Source organism: Nyctereutes procyonoides, unplaced genomic scaffold, assembly GCF_905146905.1.
Source record: "Nyctereutes procyonoides isolate TBG_1078 unplaced genomic scaffold, NYPRO_anot_genome, whole genome shotgun sequence".
In the NCBI taxonomy this organism is placed as follows: domain Eukaryota; kingdom Metazoa; phylum Chordata; class Mammalia; order Carnivora; family Canidae; genus Nyctereutes; species Nyctereutes procyonoides.
Window position 1 is genome coordinate 17,302,325 of NW_026575033.1, and position 17,316 is coordinate 17,319,640.

A 17,316-nucleotide genomic window follows, 5' to 3' on the forward strand; every position below is an offset into this window, starting at 1 on the left:
TGTGTGTGTTGAGGGGATATGAGAGCTAATATTCCTATATCCTTTTATTTTGCTTAAATTATACAATAAAACTTTCCCACATCACATATATATATTTATATGTATATATATATATATATTTCATTATCCATTATATTTATGGACATATTAGAATTTATTTATTTAGCCTTTTTTTTACAATTATAGGCATTTATATTATAGGCATTTACATTGAAAATTTAAAACAATATTGTGACTATCGATACACGACTTTCTTGTACATAATGTATTTCTCTAAGCTAGATTCCTAAAAATGTCACTGCACTATCAAAGTGGATGAACATGTATAAGTCTTTCAGTAACTGACATCCCATTTCAGATATGTTGATTAGTTTATACTAGCACCAACAATGTAGGCCACAAGTTTCATTGTGTCACCAATTAGTATTATAAAGTAAATATGTATTTTTATGGTGAATATTTATTTGCCAATTTGAATTAACAAACACCAACATTATCTCATTTTTTAAAAAGGTGTTGTTTATTTACCCATGAAGACACACAGAGAGAGGCAGAGACACAGGCAGAGGGAGAAGCAGGCTCCCTGCAGGGAGACTGATGCCAAACTTGATCCCAGGACCCTGGGATCATGACCTGAAACAAAGGAGAGGCTCAACCACTGAGCCATCCAGGCATCCCCTCATTATCACATTTTTTTTTTAAGTAGCCCAAGGGACTGCCTTTATTTTATTTTTTTTAAGATTTATTTATTCATTCATAGAGAGCGAGAGAGAGGCAGAGACACAGGCAGAGGGAGAAGCAGGCTCCATGCAGGGAGCCCGATATAGGACTCGATCCTGGGTCTCCAGGATCACACCCCAGGCTGCAGGCGGCGCTAAACCGCTGCGCCATTGGGGCTGCCCTCATTATCTCATTTTAATTGGCACTTAATTTATATCCTAATCTTTATCTTTCAGGTTAAGGTAACATGAAGAATGGAATGATACTAGACAGTCTTACATAGAGTCCTTTGGAGTCTTTCTCGGCACAAATAAGGTCTTTAGTAACCACTCCTGACCATGACATGAGGCTGTGAACCAGAGGGACTGGGCATACAGTAATGATGATGCATGGCTTTAAGGGTGGTAGATCCCAACTGGATGTGCTTCTGTTCACACACAAAAAAATACATTCTGAGAACTTGTAGAGTAATTGCAGATTTCTTAACCAAGTCAGATTTTAAGTATCTCAAAGTAGTGCTCAAAGTAAAGGAATTTACAAATGAATCCACTAAAACATTTTTTTTTAGAAAATCTAAAAAATAATCTTAATGTTTTTTTTTTAAATAATCTTAATATTACACATAAATCATCTAATGTGAGCCCCACAAAAACATGACCAAATCCTTTCAGGATGATATTTTTATTAGTTTCATTGTATAAGGAGGAAAACTTACATCTATAAGTAACTTGCCCCATATCTCACAGCTACTGGACACTGTGTTCTTTCTCTCTCTCTTTCTCCACACCCCTCATACATACTTAGACCACACATACATATGCACATATACAAATTCAAATATGTGTACAAATATATGTCTATATTTGAATTGAGTGTTTAATGAGTATATGTATTTGTGTACTATGGTTGTATGGGTACATTTTACAGCGAATAGTATTTCAGAGCTTCAGAAAGGTTCCAGCATTCATTAAAGACTAGATATAATAAAGAAGATTCACTACTTTTTGATTCTGTCCAAGTTTCTAAGTTATCTGTGACTCATCTTCAAGATGAACTTTCTTGCCCTTTATTAATTGCAGGATACTATATCCAGATCTAAGAATGTGTGTCCTTGCCGGTGGTAGAATATACCCAGTGGATATTTATGCCCAGGGTCTGTCCAGTTCAGCTTCACTGTCAGTAGATCCAGACAATTCCATTTGCATAATGAACTCTGAGTTGTCTTTAAAGCCTCTGCCAGCAAAGATTAAGGAATAGCTGCTGAGGGATTATTGCTATATCCCCTTAGGTGAGCTCTCAGATGCTGTCTACTCTGAGTTGAATTGCTGACCCCTAATTTGAGGGCTAAGTGTTAATGGTTTGCGAAGACTTCTTAAGTGCCTGAGTTTTGATTATCTCACTGACATCTAGAGAAAGGGTGGCAGGACATCAAGCCAGGCTAAACGACTGAAAAAGGAGTCTCACATTAACAGGCAAGAAATTGAATTGCAGTGTTTAAAAAGTATTCATTCAGCACCCAATATCAGAAAAACTTGGCCAAGTTGTTTTGGAAAGTAAAAATTCCTATAGATTGACTAAAATTTCCCTTTTCATTGCAATTAGAACTCCCTTCGTTGTGCAAACTGATGACCCCAAAGGTTATTTAGGTAGGGTGAGATACTGAGACAAATTCAAAGGTAAATAAAACCATTGTTTAAGAAATATTTCAAATTATAATCAAAGTAACGTATATATAAACACAAACATAAAGCTACAAAGAAAAGTCACATTTTTTCTTCCTTAGAGAAAACTTCTTTGACTATTTCTATTTTAGTAGTCTTAATTGTAAACTCAGTAACTCCAAGTAATGTATTAAAGCCATTAAGTCTCAATTTCTAATTCTTTATTATTTATTGTGAAAAATAGTCATTCTATATCCTGCAGTCATTCCTCCTCCCAATGTGTTTTTAAATATAGTCTGTTTATTATTATCAATACATTCTTTTTTATCAATACATTCTTAAATAACTTGAATATTTATTGATTGATTCAATAACTTTAGGTATCTTAGTTTCTTCCTATATAAGAAGAAATATGATTTGGCCTAATCCCCACTGGTCAGCCTGTGGCCTTCTGAGTTTCACCTCGGGACCAGATCACTCTAGAAGCCTTACCCAGAGAAGTGAGCAGAGCTTCAGTAGGATTGTGCCAGAGGTGCTTGTAGATCTCAGTGGGGTGGGCATAGTAGTGGGGAGAAAAAATGATATCTTTCTACCTCCATCTACCACTTCTTTCCTAATACACCGTCATTCAACTTTTCTCAGCTATACTTCTACAATCATGTATTCGAAATTTATAACATTTATATAATTTTTAAAGCCTTAAACAGTACTTTTACAACCAGAAGCATATTTGCCACCTCCCTGTGAAGGAACATTTGGCAAAGAATGGATTTGAGATCATCAGGACTGGTGTCTCAAAGTCATCTACTGGGTAGAGGTTGGGGCTGCTGCTAAATATCCTACAGTGAACAGGATACTCTCCTACAGCAAAGAATTGTTTGGACCAAATGTCAGTAGCTCTAAGTTTGAGAAAACCTGGACTCTCTCTGTTTATTCTGAAAAACATAAACCACAAAAGACAATTTTTAAAATATTGTGTGATGGACCCTTTTGAAGAACCAGGTAATAGTTTCTATGCTATTCAAAGGAGAACATTGAAAGCACCAAGGTTGAATGACATCCATTTTCTTAAACTTCTTTATTCAGTAGAAATCATGCCACATTGCTTCCTACCTGGATCATGATTTTTTTGTACATTTTTGCTATTCCTGGAATTTCTAATTTTAATGCTTATTTTATTTGTTTATTTTAATCTCATTGAAAGAAGAAATACATATATTTCTTTATTATACTACTAGGATTGTGCAGCTCTTTGAGAAAATATCAGTTTTGTATAGACTACTTTTCATGACTGCTGTGTGGCTGTCATACAGGAGTTTTTTTCTCCTCTCTCTTTCATGCTCCTCCCCAATCATTTCAGATTTGGCATCTTCATGTCTTAGATTCTTTTTTTTCATTTTGCCAATATATATTCTCCTGTAATTATTTCAAGAATGCTATAGCACAGATGGAAAGGTTTGAATACCTTTATACTTGATGGTTTAGAAAGCTAGGGAATCCCACTTTCAAAACCATTTATCTCAAAACTTCGAGGATGTTATTTCATTGACATCTCAAAACTTCGAGGATGTTATTTCACACTTAGTGATCCTGAAAAAGAATTTAATGTTCATATCACTCTAAATCCTTTGGGGATCTACACTCCCAAAACTTTTGGAGATTCTCTTCAGTCTTGGTTAAATTTGTTCATTTAGGTTATTTTAGGCTATTAATCTATAGATTTAATCTATTAATCTGTCTAAAAGGACAGAGTGAAATTAACATAAAAAGGTGTTTATATTTTTCACATAAAACAAAATATGAAGACAGATGCTTATGGAGTTGATTTGAAGGTTCTCAGATAACTTTTCTGAATCTTCTAGGTTCTATCCTTATGGTTGCAGGTTCACTGCAGCAACTTTAAGCATAGTGACCTCCTCACAATGCAAGAAAGTATGAAGAACTCCTTTCCCTTTTGTTTTCCTCTTCCTTGTCTTCCTCTTTCCCCTTTTCCTCCTCCTCTCTCTCTCTCTGTCTTAATCAGAAAGAAATTCTCCTTCTCAAAAATCCCTTTAGCCAACTTCCCCCTTTCATTTTATCAGCCATAACTCACAAAATCTTCACTTGGTCACTGATCAAGAAGCAGTGTATGCTTACTTCCTGTGGCTGGGATGTATTGGACCTTCTCTTAGGTTATTATCTCAACTATTCAGATTCCTCTGAGTAAATAGGAGAAGACTATAGGGTAAATAAATGACAATGTCTGTGGTATTTTAAAATTTCATCAGTAACATCATGTATGGGCTGTTTTTCATTCTTCCTTGGTGTTGCGTGGTTCCTTTTAGTCTGAGGAGCCATATTTTTACTAAGCTTTGGGAAATTTTTTCCTACAGTTAAGCTCCCCATAATTTCTTTCTCTCTATTCTCAGAAACTGCTAACAGAGGTGCTAGCCCTCCTGGACTGCTTCTTTTTGACTTTTATATTTTTCTCAAGTTGTTTTCATGTCTCTTATGTAAACCATGTACTGAAAAAGTTCTAATTTAAATTCCATAAAGTCTCCACATTGCTCCTTTTTCAATGTAAGTTGTTCCCATGTTAGTGCAAGATCGTGAATCTGTTATAAAATACTAATTAAGATTTTTTAAAGTATTATGTTCTTCTGAAATTATTATTGCTTTGGGCTACATGTTTCGGTTGATTAACTCTTGGTCATATTTGTTCATGCTGAGGGTTTTTCTCACATCTTTGATAACATTGAAATATAGAGTCTGGGGCTAGGTTCTCCCTCTGTTGCCCCCACCACCCTGGCCCAGAATTCCTGGCTTCTGCCCTGAATGATAATGCAGTGCCAGAAGGAAGAGGGTCTTATTCTGAGGTACCGAACTCCTCTCTGAAAGTTTTATCAAATTCCAAAAGATCATTCTGGTTTTGAAAAGGATTCCTTTACTTTAGACTGAAAATAAAAAATTATATATTATACATGATATGTTTAAAGATTGTGAAAAATGGTTCATCCAATCATTCCCATTTCTACCTTTCTCCTAACCTTTACTCTTCATGCTTGTTGAATCTAAGGGCAAAACAATGAAAAATGTCTCCAATCTCCACTCATGACATCTGTCCATGTTATGAGCTGTTATTTTTCTCCATTGTTTTAATCTATAAATCGTACCACAGTAGCATTCTATCTTCCTGAAATTCATCTCAATCTTTGGTTCATTCATGACCTCTTTCCCCACTCACATTTTAAAAAAAATAAAAGTACATAATCTTGTACTTTCTAGTTAACATTTCAAGGATTATTGATAACTAGGGAGATATGGAAAATAAAAAAATGATTTTTCTGCCATACTGAAAAAGAAATCAATTTTTTTAAAATTTTTATTTATTTATTTATGATAGTCACACACAGGGAGAGAGAGAGAGAGGCAGAGACACAGGCAGAGGGAGAAGCAGGCTCCATGTACCGGAAGCCCGACGTGGGATTCGATCCCGGGTCTCCAGGATCGCGCCCTGGGCCAAAGGCAGGCGCCAAACCGCTGTGCCACCCAGGGATCCCTCAAATTTTTTTTTATTAGCAGAATGCTCTGCTCAGGAATACATAGGTTATACAATACTTGCACGGTTATATAAGATTGTATATAACTCTACATTTCTAATCCTTGCTCATATATCAAGCCCACATAAATCTATTTCTCATAACATTGTCCTCACTGCATTTTGTAATATGCTTACATCATGTACACTAAGGCTACATCTTTTAGCATAATGATGGCACATAATATAAGCCCAGGGCACATTATCTGTACTAGTGGGTTAATGAATGCACACCAATCACAAAATATTCAGAAGAAGGGCTAGTACTAATGGTAGCTAAGAAGCAGAACAACTTGTGAAATATTATCATGAATGTTTTTTATAATTTGTTTGCCTTATAATTATCAATTGCTATTGTTATTGGTTGTCCTTTGGCCTTCTAATTATTTGTCCATATTGTTCCACAGGCCTTCATTAAGTAATCTCCCTTTGTCTTTAACCAAATATGAGTTATTTATCCACTAATTTGGCAAAGTGTCCCAAATATTCTCCTTTTTGGGATTTCCTTCACCTACTATGATAAATTCTCAATATTTCTAGGAGAATTGAGGTGGTTCATAGTAATATTTGTAGAGTTCAAACAAAGACTTTATTTCTCTACTCTGCCACGCCACCTGCCAATTGTGTGAATTTAGGCAATTACTAAACCTCTCTTTGTCTCAATTCTCTTTCTCTATAAAATGTGGAAACCAACAGCACATCATAGCACCACATATGTGTGGGGAAAACCAAATGAGATATTGAATGCAAAGCACTTAGCAGTTTCTCTTATATAGTTAATGTTGAAAAAAATTAGAAAATTTTACAGCAAATATTAAGACCATACAAAAAGCAGAAATTGCAATCATAGTATCTCTAGAACCAAAGAGGAAAAGAAAATTGGAGATTTAAAAGCAAGCTGGAAGAAGCATGAGGGGCCCAAATGAAATAGGCACTCTCAAATTAATGGTATAATATCTGCATGTAGTAAAAACAATGTATTCAATAAATGAGGGTACTTATTATAAGTATAGACAGTAAATGTATATCACTGGAGAAAGTATTATCTTTGGTAAATGAGAGCAGTCTTTTGTAGATGTGAACTCATTGTACTAAAGAAGCAAAATGAAATTTGCATTTGTTTCAATCTGAGCCATTTCTAGTCAGTTTTATCATTTATCTCTAGAGACTCCCTGGGGAAACTCACACAGTAGCTATAGGAGAAAGAATGTAAGTCAACAGTCTTCAAAATTTTGATTTCATATTTCAGTAGTAAAAACTTTTCAGGACCTCTCTATTTTTTGGATATATATGTTTACTTATGAAATTTTTGTATGTAATACTAAATACTGTTCTAAAACTATGTACAATTTAAAAAGCCACAACATAATGAAGTAATAAGTAAACATTATAATATACCCTCCTATATTCCAAAACATTATTTTATATGTACATCCCATAATGGAAAAGGAAAAAAAATTCTCAGAACAGAAAAATTGTAATGAGGTGTTCGAATAACCAAGCAAGTTGGTTCTGCATTGTTGAACATTGTTATATCCAATTCCGAGTGTAATACCTTACACCACTGAAGTTCATTGAAATGGAATATGCTACAGGTAGAGGTAATCTTTTCAAATCTATTTCATCCTTTGCCTAAAGTGGTACAGTTTATTTTATTTTATTTTTTTAGTGGTACAGTTTAAATAATTAATTACATCATGAGTTAAAAGACAGTAGGGTGGAAAATAATTGTGCTTGATTATGTTTTGAAAATTTTCATGCCACGCACTCATAGAAGTGGAAAAATTTGTATCGCCTATACGGGTAATTGGTCAAGACTTCTTACAGCCATAACTGACTAGCCATAGGTCTCTCTCCACCCTTGACTCTTCAGAGGACGGGGGCGGGGCGGGGAGCGGGGGGGGGGGGGTGCTGAAGTGTTAGATGTACTTGAAACTGATCTCAGGTATACCAGTGGAGAAGCTCTGCCTGAAACCATGGATTGCTCCTGTGAGGGAGTGATTTCTGAGTTGTATTTTTAAAGATGTGAGTCAAAATATGGTTTTCAGTACTTTGACATCTTTCATATATTATGCAACAATAGCAGTTTTAGCCTTGATTGTTTTTGTATCTTTGTAATCCCCCTCTTCAGACTGGATGTTCTCTAGTATAATTTGAGCCATTTAGCTTTTCTGATACTATATTTTCTAAATCTACTTTCCTTACGACTGCCAGGTTTGTTCTTAAACATTATTACTTCCATCAAGTTTCTTCATTATTTCAAAATCTCAGTGATGTTCTATGTCTTGGTACATCAAATGTGAGCACTTAAATCTGGCTTTTACAGCTCCTCATAACATGGATCTATCTCCATATACAGTTTTGCTTCTCAGACTTTTCATGCATTCATGCACATTTATCCACTCATTTATGTACCACATGTGTATTGAATGCCATGTATGCACCTGTTGTTGTGTCAGGCATTAGGGATCTATGAAGTTAACAAGACATGTGCTTGATGAATTAGCAGCCAAGTGTGGGAAAATGGGAAGATTATTATATACAGCATAATAAATGTTCTTTAGAAATAAAGTACAGCAACAAGGGATTATCCTATTTTGGCCATTGCTCTTGTATAAATAAGGCCACATTACAGAGAGCTTTAGTGATGTTTTATTATTTAAATGTTTTCATTTTCCTTAAAATATTGCCAGTGGAAGGGTTTTACTTCAGAAATGAATCTTCTCTGATAGTTTGTTTACAAGAAAAATGTGGCAGTATGATGCAGTACAACAAGCTCTAAAGAGTTGAATTTTAAAATATGGTTAACTTACTATGTGGTATAGAATAAATCATTTTTCTACTTTACATCTCTGTTATTTCATTCATCAAATAAGGACTTGGCCTAAATAATCTGTATTAACCATTCTGGATTAAAATTTATGGTTGTATATTTGGCCGCTATGGTATCGGCCCTTCCAGATATCCAGAGAAGATTATTTGTTACCAATTCCAAACAGATGGATTTGGGATCTGAGATCCTCAGGTAAGAGCAGAAGAGCAGTTCTGAAACACATTTGGGCTGGACTTCTTTTTTTTTCTTTTTTCTTTTTTTTAGTTTTATCTATTCATGCATGAGAGACACAGAGAGAGGCAGAGACACAGGCAGAGGGAAAAGCAGACTCCCTGTGGGGAGCTGGATGGGACTCCATCCCAGGACCCCAGGATCATGATCCGAACCAAAGGCCGATGCTCAACCACTGAGCCACCCAGGTGTCCCCCCTTAAAGATTTTTTTGTAGACTTAACCTCATGTGTAAGGAATCAGCTAGAAATTATAGTAACCGCGAACTGTCACAGGCATCTCTCCTTCAGGTGTGGACACAGGAGGTAACAGTCTGGAGCACACTAGCAAGAGAGTAGGCTCTGAGGTGCATGCCCCCTTTCAGATCTTCATGGTTTTCCTCAGGCTTCTGGCCAGATGAAGAAGTGACACTTCTTGCTGGGGAAACTTTAAAACTTTAAAAGGAGGATACTCAGTTGGAATTGGAATGAGTTGTAGTTGTTCTTTTTAAAAGCAGAAGGCTTAAAGCTTTAAAGCTCTGAGATATTCCACCCCTGACTGAGTCTGACCTCCTCTGTCATTTCACTCTTAAATTCTCTTAAAGGCCTCTAACATTTTATAAATTTTACCATATGCAGTACCTCTCAAAAACAACTTGCATTTCCTTATGAATGTCTTAAAGGTTTTTTTTATGATCAGAATATGATTACTTGACTAGAGTTCACCTCTTTTACCATGGTCTTTACATTAAATGTATGTAAGTTTGACATTTGTCTTACACTTGGACAATTACTAGTCAGCAAAACTAGTGGCTCAAACCTCTATATTTGCTGTCAAGATGCCAGAAATTCCTTTGTCTATGTAGAATTTATTCAGATTAGTTATCTATATCCCAAATGCTATGACTCTAAAATAAGAAAGAAAGAAAAAAGAACACTAGATAAACTTTTAAAGAGAGAAAAAAGTCCAAAGTTGAGATAAAAGACACATATGAGGGCTCACTCTTTCCATCTTTTCTACAAAAGATTCCACTCTGCATTATGGGATAGATGGATTAGTATGGAGAAAGGAAGAAACTGACATGGGAAGGAATTATCCAAGATTTCATATATGGAGAAGTAGTTTATTTTCTCTATATAAATTTTCATAAAACATACTTGTTTTCCAAAAAGCTTTTTGTGAAGTTTATGGTCAATGCTATTTTTGTGGGGTCACTTGTCAGGATTCATTTAGTGAAATATTTTCTCAACGTCTTGCAGGCTAGACTGGTCTTCTGGGACCTTGAATCTTTGGTTAAAAAAGTAATAATAAACCTCTGTGACATTAATGTTCCCATCCAATAATAACATTTTTGGGCAGCCCTGGTGGCTCAGCGGTTTAGCGCCACCTTTGGCCCAAGGTGTGATCCTGGAGACCCAGGATTGAGTCCCAAGTCGAGTTCCCAGCATGGAGCCTGCTTCTCCCTCTGCCAATGTCTTTGCCTCTCTCGTTCTCTCTCTCTCTCTCTCTCTCTCTGTGTCTCTCATGAATAAATAAATAAATTATTAAATAATAATAATGACATTTTCATCTTGCATTTTTTCCATTGGTATTCAAAGGAATTATATATTTATCAAATCTTTTTAAAGTGAGTGTGTAAATTCCTTGTACATCTTCATCATCTGCTCAATGTCAAGACTTTAGAATTCTTGAAGTTGAAACTGATGGGAAAATATCAAAAGGAAGAAGGAGGAGAAATAGTATACCTATCATTTATATGTGATAGCCCCATGATTGCTCCATGTATCCTTTTCATGGCATACTCAGGGCCTGGTACAGTGCTGCTATTCATATATAGGCACATACTTAAAGATGCGTACTAGACTACATGGTCATGAATAAACTTCCATAATATCTTAATTAAAGCTCCTTCTTCTGCTTTCATCATTCTGCTTTCTCACCAACCTATCTAAGAAACCATGCTGAAGAAATGATATTTCAGCCCAGAATGTATCCAAGCCTATATTTGTTCACTTGGTTATTATGAAATGGAAAGTCAAGATAATAGGCCATTTCCTTGGTTGGTTCCTGACTCTAGCTCTAGAAAACTACTTTAGGAGTGCTGAAAAAAAAGGTATTCTATAAGTACTTTCTGAATAAATGAATGAGCTAATTGATAGATGTAGTTGGAAAGGAAAGGAAAGGTAGGAATAGATGAAAGAAACATTAAGTTGAAAATTTCAGGGCCCCTGCATGGCTCAGTTGATTAAGCGTCTACTGTCAGCTCAGGTCATGATCCCAGGGTCCTGGGATCAAGCCTCATATCAGGCTTTCTGCTCAGCAGGGAGTCTACTTCTTTCTCTCTCTCTGCCTACTTCTGTTCTCTCAATCTCTCTCTCTGTCAAATAAATAAAATCTTTTTTAAAAAAGAAAGAAAATTTCATAATAATGGATAAATTATTGTAGAAATAGGGTGAGATGAATTTCAAGCTATGTCCAAAACACTAGATGCTTGGAAGACTGAGCTTGTCACTAAGAGCAGATGTAGAGACGAAGGGGGGGGGGGCACAGAGAAAGAACTCATTGTGAGAGCCTGCCCAGCTGTCCTGCTACAGAATTCCATCAGGCAGGTGGAAAGGCAACTTGGAAGCCTAGGGAAGAAATAGGACCAGAAAATTAAAACTAAATTTCATAGTTTAAATTTTTCATACATATTATTCCTTCTGCCAGGAATGGTGACTTTTTCTTCATATATTTTGGCAGGTGTTGTATTTTTTCATAGTTCAGACTAGTGGTGACTTCATTCGGCAAGTCTAATTGATAGAAATATCTTTTACCATTTTTTCCTTGGTACCATTGTTATATTACCACTTGAATACAGCAAAAACACTTATGGCACAGTGTTACAGACAATAAACTATATCCCTGTCTGTTGTAATTCCCGTGTCCATACATACTTAGGTAATCCTGAGGGCAAGAAATATATTTATCATTAAATGGAAGTAATAAAACTTTAATAATAGTAATGAACACTTCAAATTTAAATTAATGAAAGCAGTAAATGGAATCAATAAAAAAAGAGAGTGAAGAGAAGCTGATACTGGAACGTTGAGGAAAGCTACACTAAAATGGATGAAGACACGGAATTTATGATTGGTGAAGAGAGAACAGTAAAGAAGATGGAGATGAAGCAGAGGTGTAGGAAATGAAGCAAGAAATGCATTTGCTCCTTGTTAGGGAAGGAGATTTCAAGAAGAAGAAGAAGGTGTTATTAAGGTCAACACATAGATAAGACCCATGGGTTCCTAGGGACTCAGGGCACTGGTGACCTATGAGATAACCATTTGGTAGAGTAAAGGGGAGAGAAACAAGATTAAAGAGACAATGGGAGAAACACAACACTGAACAGAGGATGTGGTCCAGTCTTTCCAAAAAGCCTGATGTCTTGATGAAAAAAGAGATAATGACAATTCAAACAGCTGTCGGATCCTTAATGATGTTATATTTTTACTTTCCTTGCAATTTTAATATAAAGAAGAACTGAGATGCTATGTACTTTAAAAGAAGATAGACAATTTAAAAGAGGCCAAAACTGCAAGAGAAAGAGGCACTTAATGGCGCAGCATCTCAGAGTCTGTAGGAGAGAAGAGGAATAAGAACAAAGCAAGAGAATTTGATTGACTTTGGAAAAAAAGGAGAGAGAACTCTGAAATGGGAAGAAAGAAGAAACAGTGAAAGTAAAGGATTTTGTTTTGTTTGTTTGTTTCTGTTGGAAGGAAAAATTAAAGGCATCACATAAACTAAGAATTTTAAAAATCAATGTTATTAAATAGATACAATGGCAATAATTTTATCTGTGTCAAAAAGATTGTCAATTAGATGTGAGCAGAAACATACACATAATAATAATCTTCCTATGATGTAATTGAAATACAGTAAAAATTTTAATGTCATTTACAAGATCTCTTAGAAGCCCAGAATACCCCTTTTGAGCATTTGATTATCTTAGCATTTTAATATTATAATTACAGCATGTCAGTACTCTATTTAAAATGCAATTATCAAAGCTCAGAGGAAACTGATTCTTGTGCATCCATAATTTCATACAATATAATTTTAGAGCTTGAGCTATTTTTGTGTTATCATTTCAGTCATAGAAACATAGTTGGAAGTCTAGGGACTTGTAGTTTTCATGTTTCAATGGCTTTTAAAGATAATCTTTGCTTTAAAAGTGGCCTTGTCACTGGATCCACATTTACCTGAAATAAATCAAATTTCTTCCAGTAGAATAAAACGGTTCATGCCGTTTTCAAAAACATATCATGACAACAAAACTATATCCTCCAAAAAGTGTTTTGTGAAACTGTTTCATTGTAAGCTATTTTATCCCTACAAGAATCATTAATTGTAGTGACTGATGGATGATTTAATAATTTCATTCAAGTGTTTACTTAAATGTCATCTCAAAGTGGCCTTTTCCAACTACTTTATTTTAAATATCCCTTCAACAAAATGTAAACTCCTTGACATCTAGGGCTTTGCCTTATTCATCCCTGGGGCCCAGAAAGAGGGTCTTCCATGTTGAGTCAATAATTGGTTTTAGGAGATGTATGTATATGCTTTAGACAATGATGTTAGCATTGATTAAAACAGTGGTGGTTTCCAAAATATCTGATATCAGAATCACTTGGAGAGACTTTTAAATATTAAGCTTTAAAATCTTCACTTGTTAGAGACATTATTTTGATAGGTTTGAAGTAGAATTTAGGATTTTAAAAATAATATCTTAGATGTTTTGCATAAGTTGGAATAGAATGGCACTCAAACAAAAGCATATCTCTTTCCTTTTTTTTAATTAAAATATTGCATAACCTATGTCTCTTTCCTTCCTCCCTCCCTCTCTTCCTTCCTTCCTGTCTTCCTCTAACATGTATTGTTAAGCACACTAAATACTAAATATTGTGGATACCAAAAGGAAGCAACTAATCATCCCTGCCCTTAAAATGCAATCCATTAAACAATGGAAGGTTTTTAACCTTTGAGAGTGTGTATGCTTATTGTAAAGAGTAAAAGATGAGCAAATAATGAGTGAAGAAATTGTTTAATACAGCATGTGTATGCACGAGTGTTCAAAAAATGAGGTATGAATGAAGTAATGAGGCTAATCTTATGAAATTTATGACAGACTCAGGAGACAATACAGAAGAGACACTGTGAGCATATGTGAAAAAGAGCATAGTTTTTCAAATAACTGTAGAAAAAAAATCCCCAAATTTTGCTTGAGCCAGTCTCCTAAGTAAACACTGATACCTTCTGAAAGCAGCCTTTTTGCATTTACCAGGAGCATATACAGTGCTTAGGTTCTTTGGCCAATTAAGTTTAACTAGTTCATTAGCTGCTTGAAATAGGTAGGACCCAGAACCTACCACCATGTCTAACTGAATTTCTGATTACATTACATTCAAGACACTGAAGTAAGATGGCAGGAACCTGCTACTTTTACTAGCAACTCTCTTTCAGAAGAGAATTCTCTCCTTCCTGTAACTTCCCTGCAGAACTGTTCTCGTTACACTTCTCACCACTACCTTAATAGGTTAAAGGAGAGTTTACAACAAGGTAGGGAGTTGGCACAAAAAGTACAGCAGAGGTAAGATATCCTCTCTTTCATCCCTCTCACCACATTCCTTCTTTAGGTATTCCTCTCTGTATCAATACAATCAGCTCAGAAGCAAGGCAAAAAGTGGGAAATAGGGCTGAAGAGAGTGACTGAAACTGCTCTCCGCTGATAAAAGAGAAGGGGACTGCAATGGAATGGAAGCCTGGGTAATCCACTTTAATACAGGTGTTACTGTTGAGAAACAACGAAGAGAATTCAAGAACTACCCGTATTTGGCAAAGTGCATTTGGGTGTGTTAAGTTTGGGTGTGCATACTAACAAAAGCTTCATTATTGTAACATGTCGTAGTGGCATGGAGAATGATGAAAGATTTTCCATTTCTCTAAAAAAATTATTTTTAAAAGGGCGTTTATTTTACTTCATCTGAAGGTTGCTGTGTTAGTTTGATGTCAAATCTGCTTACCATTGATTAAAATGGAATAACAGAAAATTTCAGAAGTATTTGGTCTTCAAAGAATGTCAGCTAACGCACAAATATTTATTGTATCAAAGTGGAAAACAGGATTAAAATTTACCTTATCTCTATACTTCTCTAGTGGGTCCTTTATTTTAGTATTTGTTATACAGAATGAACTGAGTCTGTTGGACCATCCACAAGACTAAGATTTTTGAGGGATGAGTCAGTGGTGTTCTGATAAGCCTGTTCAGGAGTGTGGGAACACCGATTTGTACCATATTCCAATTTTATTGGTGTAAATATGCTTACCACACTGATTTCAAGTTATCAAGGGCTTAACAAACCTCACAAAATTTCTGAATCTTCAGTTTTGGTTTCAACACATAACTGGCTGAGACAGAGTCTTTGCAACATTTCACCTAACACATGGCCCAGCACAGACCACTATACAGTAAATATTTGCTGAATTCTAGTCGAGTTTTAAAATAATTCTGATGAGAAAATCCTGGCTTTCCCAATTCCTTCATTGTTTTCCTTCAGGGTATGCCAGCTTTTATGGAAACAATTTTACTTTCTCCAGCCAATGCCAATCCCTTTTATACTTTGTGAGAGATGAAAAGATTGAGGTTTAGTGAAATAGTGTCCTAGGTACTCCCTCACAAAGTTCATGAACATTTCAGAATGTATTAGTATTTCAAAGGTAGCCTTGTCTCATGCCACTAAGTGGAGAGTACTCAATCATATAAATGAATTATTTCAAAATTCTTTGTAACTAACATTTTTTAACAGTTAAATTGATGAGAAGAATGTCTGTCTTTTTGTTCCCAAAGAGGACAGAGTATTTAGAATGACTTAAATATGCTAGAACTTGCTTAATTTTATATATGTGGCCATCTATTTTATAAATTAAAACAGAGTCAGCTAAAAACTAAATTGAACAAGTTAGGCAATCAACACCAGATGAAGATTGGATCCTTGTTTGACAAATTTCAAAGCCTTTGCCTGTATGGTGAGAAGCTACAAAACAGAGTGATGTGTGGGAGCTGGGTAGGGGTCTAAACAGCCTTTGCCTACCCCTGCCTTCTAAAATGAATGCTGTTCAAGGCTCGTTCTGTTCTGGCTTCTGACTGGGTCAATTTAACCTCATTCCTTTGAATTTAAAAAGTCACAAAGAAGGCTGACCTAATCCGTAAAAGAAAGAAGATTCCCAGTCCTAGAAAGTGGGAAAAATGTGGCAAGATCCAGGTGTTGTTTTAAGAATCAGAAGAGGGCAGCCCGGGTGGCTCAGTGGTTTAGCGCCCCGTTCAGCCCAGGGTGTGACATCAGAGACCCGGGATGGAGTCCCTCGTGGGGCTCCCTGTGTGGAGCCTGCTTCTCCCTCTGCCTCTCTCTTTCTCTTTGTGTCGGTCATGAATAAATAAATAAAATCTTAAAAAAAAATAGAATCAGAAGAAAAAAAAATCAAGCTCTGGTGAATAAACACCTCAGGGGGGGAAAGAGGCTTAGAGGATTTTTTTAAGACTATTTTGTAGGGGGAAGGGCAGAGGGAAGGAGAGTCCAAATCAGACTATGTGTTGAGTGCAGAGCCCCACAGGGGGCCACCACCCTGAGATCTCAACCCTGAGATCTCAACCTGAGCCAAAACCAAGAGTCGGACACTTAACTGACTGGGCCCCGCAGGCACCTCCCTTAGAGGATTTCTTGATGGAGTCTTGCTAGATGTTGGCAAATGTGATTCTCCCCACACCCAGCCCCTCTCCTGCTGATTAACATTATATGTATTGCCTTAACTGAAGCTTGCCTAAACACAACCCTACTTTATTCTGGTAGTTCCTAGTCAGGAAGAGAAGTGAGGAAGAAGGAAGGAAGACTGCAAATGATCAGTTCATAGAAAACATAGAAAAAACTTCCACTTCCTGAAGAAGTGAGACATTAAATGTTCAAAGCCAGCTATTTCTATGATTTCATACTTGTTAAAAACATGAATGTTGTTATCGATTTTTTTAGTCAATTCATTATAAAAATGAAGGAAGGATTTTCATGAGACTTCCAAAACAGTACTTCGGCAATTTTACTAGAGTTATATATTCGACCTAAAATTAAAAAGTAAAATATACAGAGCTTTCCCTTCTTTCCTGAACAGCAGTAATATTTTCCAGTTTGGCAAATACATAATACATACATACATACACACACACACACACACATACATAATTAAAGTTGCTCCCACCAATTGTTGTTCTACCAATGATACAGTTCACTT

At 35.8% G+C, this 17,316-nt stretch overlaps 1 non-coding gene across 1 annotated transcript; it reads left to right on the plus strand.

Annotated features, from left to right (window-relative positions):
- Positions 1-2,794: 2,794 nt before the first annotated feature.
- LOC129504679 (small nucleolar RNA SNORA52) lies at positions 2,795-2,929 on the plus strand. Its single transcript, XR_008663407.1, has one exon. It is a non-coding gene; the product is annotated as a small nucleolar RNA SNORA52 (small nucleolar RNA).
- Positions 2,930-17,316: the final 14,387 nt, after the last annotated feature.